The following is an 8,929-nucleotide window of genomic DNA, read 5'->3' on the forward strand; positions in this document are numbered from 1 at the left end:
AGGACGAGTGCGCCTGGATTGCCCTGATTGGCGTTAACCGGACGATCCGTGCGGTTGAAGGTGACCGGCCCTAGTTTATATTGTGGGACGACTAGTTCTGTTAAGTCGGCATCCCTAAGGGTGCGTATCCGGTCCGAGTTGGTAATCTGGGTGGTATTTACCACATTCACCGATTGAGTATGCGGGGGAAATTTCTTTTGCCCTCCTGTGTTCGGTGATATGGGCTCTTCGTCACCATCATCGCTTTGAGACCCTCCTTCTCCGTCTTTGGCGCCTGCCCTGCCGGCTTGTTTGAAGACCCAGCATTCTCTATTGGTATGGGTGGCTGGCGTTCCTGGGGTGCCTTGAATTTGGCATTGGCGATCGAGAATGCAGTCCAGACTGGATGGAACAAAATTGTTATTTTTGGGTGGCCCTTTCTGCTGACCAGATTTTGAGCCCCTAAACCCGGCATTAACTGCCGTATTTTTGGCGTTTTCACTGTATTTGCGGCGCTTGTGTTTGTTGCGTCGTGGTTTGCCGTTGCTATCCCTGGCCTCTAATGTGCCAGGTTTGCTTGCTGTATTGTTACTACGAGCCAACCAGCTATCTTCACCCGCGCAAAAGCGGGTCATAAGTGACGTGAGGTGCCGGGCGAGCCACTCGTCACGGATGTTATGCTTAAATGCCGCTAAGGCCTCTGCATCCGGACAGTCGACATTTTGGTTCTTCTTAGTTAGGAACCGGGTCCAGAATTTCCTGGCCGATTCCCCTGGCTGCTGCGTTATATGAATTAAATTGTCAGCATCCGGCGGTCGCACATAAGTGCCTTGGAAATTGTCCAGGAATGCATCTGCCAGGCTCTCCCAGCTTCCGATGGACTTTGCCGGCATGCTATTAAGCCAATGCCGAGCTGTCCCTTTGAGTTTTAGCGGGAGATACTTGATGGCATGTAAATCATCCCCGTGGGCCATGTGAATGTGGAGGAAGAAGTCTTCTATCCATACCGCGGGGTCTGTAGTACCATCACATGATTCAATGTTTACGGGTTTAAACCCTTCTAGGAATTCGTGATCCATTGCTTCATCAGTGAAGCATAGGGGGTGTGCGGCGCCTCTGTGCCGGGCTATATCACGACGCAGTTCATACGAGTCTTGTCTGTTGTATTCGGCCCGGCCGAATTTGCTTTTAGCATATCCGGCATGACGGTCATCGTCCCGCGGTGGGGCGCGCCCCCATGATCCATAGATCGATCTTGCATGTTTTGCTTTGTTTTCCAATACGTCCCGCAAGTCCCGCGTGTTGCCCCGGGCCTTTCTATTTTTGTTTGAATTGTGGCGGGGTGCGGTCTGGACTTCGGGCTGATATGCCTTTCTGTCTCGGCCACGAGGTGGCCGATCAGCCGCGTCATACGCTGGTGATGTAGGTATCAATGCTTCCTCCTCGAGTTGGGGTAGCAACCTGCGCTTTGGGTAACTCTTGGTTGGGCGCTCGAGCTCGTATTCCTCGGCTGCCAGGACTTCAGTCCATCTGTCCGCTAGCACATCTTGATCAGCTCGAAGCTGTTGTTGCTTTTTTTCAGGCTGATTGCTGTGGCTATAAGCCGGCGGTTGAAGCGCTCCTGCTCGATGGGATCCTCAGGCACGATAAATTCTTCGTCGCCGAGGCTCACCTCGTCTTCGGAGAGAGGCATGTAATTGTCATCCTCTGATTCTCCGTTTGCTGCCTGTTCCGCAGGGCTAGCTTGTTCATCCTCCCGCTCTAGGTCTGTCTGGAGGGGATTATCCTCGTCTTCGGCACTATCCGAAGCGTTATTGTCTCTTGTGCCGGTATCGTTGCTTGTGCTATGGCGAGACTTAGAGCGGCGCCGCTGACGTCGGTGCTTGGATTGCTTCTTGGAGGGATTATCCTCCGTTGTCTTATTGCCATCCCCCTCTTTGGGGGTGTCCACCATTTATATGTCATACGATGAGGTGGGAGTCCAGCGCCCTGTGGGCGGTGGTTCTTGTTCGTCTCCTGCATCGTCGTCCATACCGTCGATGTCTTCGGAGCCGAATTCGAGCATGTCGGTTAAGTCGTCGACAGTGGCTACAAAGTGGGTGGTGGGTGGGGAGCGAATTTCTTCATCGTCCGCATCCCATTCTAGCCGGACATAGTTCGGCCAAGGGTCTCCTGACAGGGAGGGAGACTTCAATGAGTTTAGCACGTTGCCAAAAGGCGAGTGCTGGAAGATGTCTGCGGAGGTAAACTCCATGATCGGTGCCCAATCGGGTTCGATGGGCACGGACGCAGGCGGCTTGGAGTCCATGGCCGAGGACGAATCCAATGGTTCGGTAACACAGGTCTCGTAGGAGGTGAGGTCAGTATTCGGCTCTATCGCCGCTGAGTGTGCGGCCTCCGTGGCGGGGTCCATCCACCCGTCCTCAGATGGCGCAATTTGTTCCGGATTGAGGGCCGGAGTAGTTCAGGTGTGATCTCCTGATCACTGTCCGACAGCAGAGCTAAATCATGCTCGTCGTGATTGTGGGGCGCACCTGACATGGGCTCGAATCCGTCGAAGATCAAGTCTCCGCGGATGTCGGCAGTATAGTTCAAGTTTCCAAACTTGACCTGATGGCCAGGGGCGTAGCTCTCGATCTGCTCTAGATGGCCAAGCGAGTTGGCCCGTAGTACGAAGCCGCCGAATACGAAGATTTGTCCGGGGAGGAAAACCTCACCCTGGATCGCATCATTGCCGATGATCGAAGGAGCCGATGGTAACAGGAGGCGGGGGACACAATGTTTATCCAGGTTCGGGCCCTCTCGATGGAGGTAATACCCTACTTCCTGCTTGATTGATCTTGATGATATGAGTATTACAAGAATTGATCTACCACGAGATCGTAGAGGCCAAACCCTAGAAGCTAGCCTATGGTATGATTGTTGTTGTCGTCCGGACTAAACCCTCCGGTTTATACAGACACCGGAGGGGGCTAGGGTTACACAGAGTCGGTTACAAGGGAGGAGATCCACATATCCGTATTGCCAAGCTTACCTTCCACGCCAAGGAGAGTCCCATCCGGACACAGGTCGAAGTCTTCAATCTTGTATCTTCATAGTCCAACAATCTGGCCAAAGGATATAGTCCAGTTGTCCGAGGACCCCCTAATCCCGGACTCCCTTAGCCGGCAAGGCGTGGCCCCCGGTAGAGTCTGATGCCACCAAGGCAGTGCCCGCGCAATCGAGTGAGGTGGTGCAGAAGAAGAAGCTGATGCAGCACCCGGTTTACTTTGTCAGCTCCCTCTTGCAGGGGGCTAGGTCGAAGTATTCCGGTGTGCAAAAATTACTCTTCGGCCTCCTTATGGCCTCGAGGAAGCTGCGTCATTACTTCCAAGCCCACGAGATCACTGTCGTCACCCGCCTTCCATTGCAACGGATACTGCATAACGCAGATGCAACCGGAAGGATTGTGGAATGGGCCTTGCAGTTATCAAGTTTCGGTTTGAAGTTTGAAAGTACCTCGACAATCCAGAGGAGAGTCTTGGCAGAGTTCATTGCAGAATGGACCTCAACGCCTGACGAAGAAATCCAGGAGACCACTCTCCCCGGCAAGGAAGCAGACCGCGACTGGATCATGTACTTTGATGGGGCTTTCTCGCTGCAAGGCGCTGGTGCCGGTGTGCTGCTCATCGTGCCCACCGGAGAGCACCTCAAGTACGTGATCCAGATGCGCTTCCCCAGGGAGATGTCCACCAACAATACTGCTGAGTACGAGGGATTGCTCACCGGTGTCAGGATCGCGGCAGACTTCGGGGTTAAGAAGCTCATCGTTAGGGGTGACTCGCAGCTTGTTGTTAGGCAGGTCAACAAGGATTACCAGAGCCCGTTGATGGAGGCCTACGTAGATGAGGTGAGGAAGCTGGAGGAATGCTTTGACGGTATCCAAGCGGAGCACGTCCCCCGAATGGAGAACGACATCGCCGATTACCTGTCAAAGCGTGCTGCATTCAAGCTACCTGTGGAACCAAGTACCTTTCTTCTCTAGTTAACTCAACCATCCGTCGAGCCATCAACCACTACTGGAATTTGCTTATTTCCCGTCTGCCTATTCTTTGCCGTCTGCTGGCGGACGACAAAGAAGGTCTTTGCCGTCAGCTTGCAAAAAACGGATGGCAAAGAACTGGCTGATGGCAAAGAATGTCTTTGCCATCAGCCAATTCTTTGCCGTCTGCTAGCGGACGGCAAAGAATCTTTGCCGTCGGCTGGCGGACGGCAAAGAGAGAGATGGGCCCCACTAACGAGCTGTTTAGAAAAAAACCTAACGGCCCCCCTCTTTGCCGTCCGCTAGCAGACGGCAAAGAAAGTGGCCAAGCTAACGCCCGTTAGCTAGGATCTTTGCCGTCTGCTTGCGGAGGGCAAAGAACCGTGCCCTAACTAAAATCCATATCGACACCCGCCTGCGCCCCACATCTGTCCCTCTCTCTCTCCGCCCGCGCGCGAGCCGCCGCCGCCCCGCACCATCCCGCCCCCGTGCCGCCGCCGCCCCGCGCCACCCCCGTCGCCGCGCCGCCCCAGCAGCCCCGGTGACCCCCTTCCCCGCCCCGCGCCATCCCCGTCGTCGCGCCACGCCGCCCGTGCCCGAGCCGCCGCCGCCCCACGCCACCCACGTCGCCGCAGCACCCCCTCCTCCACCCCAGCGGCCCCGGCGCCCCTCTGCTCCACCACCGCAGCCGCCCCGCCGCTCCGGCGCTCCCTCCTCCACCTGGCGGCCCCGGCGCCCCTCTGCTCCACCACCATGGCCTCCCCGCCACTCCGGCGCCCCCTCCTCCACCCGGCCGCCCCGGCGCCCCTCTCCTCCACCACCGCGGCCGCCCCACCCCTCCGGTGCCCCCTCCTCCACCCGGTGAGACCTCTTGTTTTTTTCTGTTTTTGTTTCTGTATTTTAAGTTTAGTTTAGGTTTATTTTAGGTTTGGTTTAGTTTAGGTTTACTTTAGTTTAGGTTTAGAGCATAGATAGCATCTTCTCTACTATAATTGTGTATAATCTCAATTCTCACTAGTAGTCTTATTAGTTAGTACATTATGCTTTTTATGTGTCATTTAAATAATGTAGTGCCAGATTTCTCAACTCATTGGCATATAATGAATTATTATTGTTATATTATTAATAGATGATGGAACAAAAACTATTTCCCTTCAAAGTGAAAAATCTTTCAGTGAAGTAAATATTAGTGCACTAGTTATTTTATATACAAGAAAAAAAATTGGCATGTCGTGGTAGAATTAGTATTTGTCATAAATGAATTCAAATGCATTTCCAATAGAAAATGTAATACACATATCTAGTGAACTGTAAACGAAAGTTATCCACAGACTCCTTGAAGGGGTTGTATAAAATATTATGAAATTAATAGTGAGAAGAGCAAAAGCTTTCCTCAAATTCATTTGCATATATTCAAATTCATCAATCAGCAACACTCGAATTAGTTTAATTTGAGAAAACAACAAGGCATGCATATTGCTTATGGAATCTGTCGTAAGAGGCAAACTATAACCGTCTTTTCCTTCTCTTTTTTGCGGAAAGGCAAACTATACATTCTGATTTGCATACAAAGTAAATTGATTTTACGACACTACACCCTTAGTTTCCGATTTGAGGTTTGTTTGTTTGCTTGGTGTGTGGCACCTAGAGCCACCTAAAATATGGTGCAACTATGATTTGTTGCCACAAGTATTCCAATGTGATCACACCAGAAGGAACTTTAGGTTTAGTTTTGGTTAAGAAGAAAGAAGAAAGATGAAAAAAGAAGATAAAGAGGAGAAAGAAGAAGTGTATTTTCCCCCTATTTTTAGATTACTATGCTCTTTTTTTCAACATTTTCAGTTTTCTTTCATGTCTAAAGAAATCCCTAGTTTTGAAGGGTGCCAATTGCCATTGCCAACTAACCTACCAAATTAACTAAGTGTTGTTGATGTTGTTGAGCACAAGTGCATTACTTTTTTTTTTCTCAGTTTTCTTTCATGTCTAGAAACTTGGTTCTATGTTTATAGATATGCTTCTAGCTAGATAATAATTGGTCTCTTCTGCTGCTTATTAGAGATGGGGGGAGGCCGTCACCGCTGTCTCCGCTCTGCCACACCGAAGTACGACTTGGATGCTTTCGAGTTCTTCAGTATCATACTTGGGACTTCCTCCAAGAGGCAGGTATATAGAAGGAGAGATCTCCCCTTCACCCATCTCATTATGGTAACTCTGTTGTTTGCTACATCACTCCTTGTCCCAAACTACAGAGGCTGCCTGACCCTTATATGAACATGCTGGGTGAAGATCCGCCAAATAATGTGAAGCTGCGACAGGCTGGCAGCGGGTTTCGCAGGCTGTGGGACGTGGGGTTGGTGATCAAGGAGGGCCACATGTACCTGTGTCATGGCTGGGAGAAGTTCTACCGTGCCTACGACCTGCGGCTGGGGTACTTCCTTCTCTTCAGGCACGACGACGACGCCAACATGCTCATCGTGAAGGTGTTCAACACGACTATGTGTCGCATGCGCTACGTTGACGACGATGATGCCGGTACGTTCTGCCTCTTCTTATTCCTCTACATTTGGCTTTGTCTTGCATCGATTGTTAACGGTCATTAATTGTTGCATTTGGACAGGCAACGGGAGCAGCAGCAGCGACACTGGCTACAGCCAAAGCAGCAGCGATTCTGGCTGTAGCAAAAGCAACATCGATTCTGGCTGTAGCAAAAGCAGTAGCGATTTGGGCTGCAGCAAAGACAGCAAGGAGGATGATCCGGACTGGAGTGGGGAAGAAGAGGAGCAGAGTGGGCATCGGGCTGAGGACGACCTAGCGATGGTGGTGGCCGACCAAGGGCAGGAGATGGTGGTGGCGCACCATGGGCAAGAGATGGTGGTGGCTGAGGATGACCTAGCGATGGTCATGCCTGTCCTGCCTGAAGATGGCCTCGTGATGGTGGTGGTGCCTGACAATGACCTCGCCCCGGTGGTGGCGCCGGCGATCCCACAGCTGGGCGACATGACCACGCCAATTGTGGTAGAAGACTACATCCCACTACCTCCACCGCCTCGCCGCTCTTGGCGCATCAGGTTGAGGAAGGAGAAGGAGAGGAACAATGAGAACTAAACTATGTCATTTATGTCAGATCTCCAAAATGATCTATATATAGTTAGCTCTAATATGCTTAGTTACCTATGTTAGCTCTAATATGCTTAGTTACACATGTTAGCTCTAATATGCTAAGTTATCTCTACTATGCTTAGTTTCCTATAGGTTAGGTCCAAAATTACTTATGTTAGCACAAAATGACCAAGTTTACATAATAAGCTTATAGTCTTCTTCTTCTTCTTCTTCCAAAATGACATAAGTTAGCTATAAGTTAGCTCTAATATGCTTAGTTCACTCAAAGATGGCATAATTAGCTAGGTTGGCTCCATTTTACCTAAGATGGCTCTAATATGCTAAGTTATCTCTAATATGCTTAGTTTCCTATAGGTTAACTCCAAAATTACTTATGTTAGCACAGAATGACCAAGTTTACATGATAAGCTTAATTATAGTCTTCTTCTAGTCTTCTTCTAGTATTCTTCTAGTCTTCTTCTAGTATTCTTCTAGTCTTCTTCTTCTTCTTCTTCTTCATTTCCTTCTAGGTTAGCTCCATTTTACTTAAGTATGCTTATTTCTTATAGTCTTCTTCTTCTTCTTCTTCATTTTCTTCTTCTTTTTCTAACATCTTGTTTATCATTTTGCAGATTTGATTTAATTCACGGAAGCTTGCATGGATGGAGTGCTTCTTTTCCATTTGTGCTTTTATAGATGGAGTGCTTGTTTGGATGAACTATGTTTCTTTTGTATCGATGAACTATGCATGTATGGTAGGATGACACTATCGTAATATGTATGGTTGGATGCATGTATGTGGAACTTGCTATGTATGGTTGATGGAACTATGCATGTATGATGAAATTATATGTGTTGGACATCTCATATGTTTGCTGTGAACTTGCCATGTGAAAAATATATATGTATCATCTATTTGCTGTGAAAATGGTTGGGTATAAGAAAGAACAGAAAAAGAGGCAATGCAGGCTCTTTGCCGTCTGCCACCGACGGCAACGGGCTCTTTGCCGTCCGCCGCGGACGGCAAAGAAGCCATGTGGCAACCACCTGTGCTTCCTGGCAGCTGACCCCATTTGGTCAGTTTGCCTACAGTGGCAGACGGCAAAGGCTTGAGCTTCTTTGCTGTCAGCGGTGGACGGCAAAGGCTGCCGTTAGACGCCTAACTGACTAACAGCGAATTTATTGCCGTCCACTTTCTTTGCCGTCCACCGCTGATGGCAAAGGCCCCTTTGCTGTCCGCTTCAGAAAGCCAACGGCAAAGAAGCTCTTTACCGTAGCCTACTTTGCCGGAGCCTTTTGCCGTCTGCGGCAGACGGCAAAGGCCTTTGCCGTCCGCCATCCTTGCCTTTGCCGTCTGCCGTGGCAGACGGCAAATTAGCTGATTCCTGTAGTGCAAGGCGTTCCGGCAATGGGGCAGAACAAGCGGAGGAAGTCAGGTCCCGGCAAGTAATTTCCTACCGAGCCCCTGGGGCTGCCGGCAAGGGTGCTGCCGCGGATGCTGGGCCTGCCCAAGAGCAACTGGCTCCGGCAGGGCGTCAAGCCCTGGCCGTAGAGACAGCCGCTCCCATGGCGGAAGAGATGCCTATGGTCCTTGCCGTCGGGCCCCAGGCTCCAGCATGGGCGCAGCATACCGTCCAATTCCTCCAAACGGGGGAGCTTCCTGAGGAGCAGGAAGAAGCGGAGAAAGTAGCCCGTCGGTCCGCCCTGTACCAGTTCGTCGATGACGTCCTGTACAGGAGAAGGCCGAACGGTGTGAAACTGAAGTGCATCCCCCGGGAGGAAGGACTGGAGCTGTTGGCAGAGATACATGGCGGCATATGTGGCTCCCAC

This window comes from Aegilops tauschii, chromosome 3, assembly GCF_002575655.3.
Source record: "Aegilops tauschii subsp. strangulata cultivar AL8/78 chromosome 3, Aet v6.0, whole genome shotgun sequence".
NCBI classification, from domain to species: Eukaryota; Viridiplantae; Streptophyta; class Magnoliopsida; order Poales; family Poaceae; genus Aegilops; species Aegilops tauschii.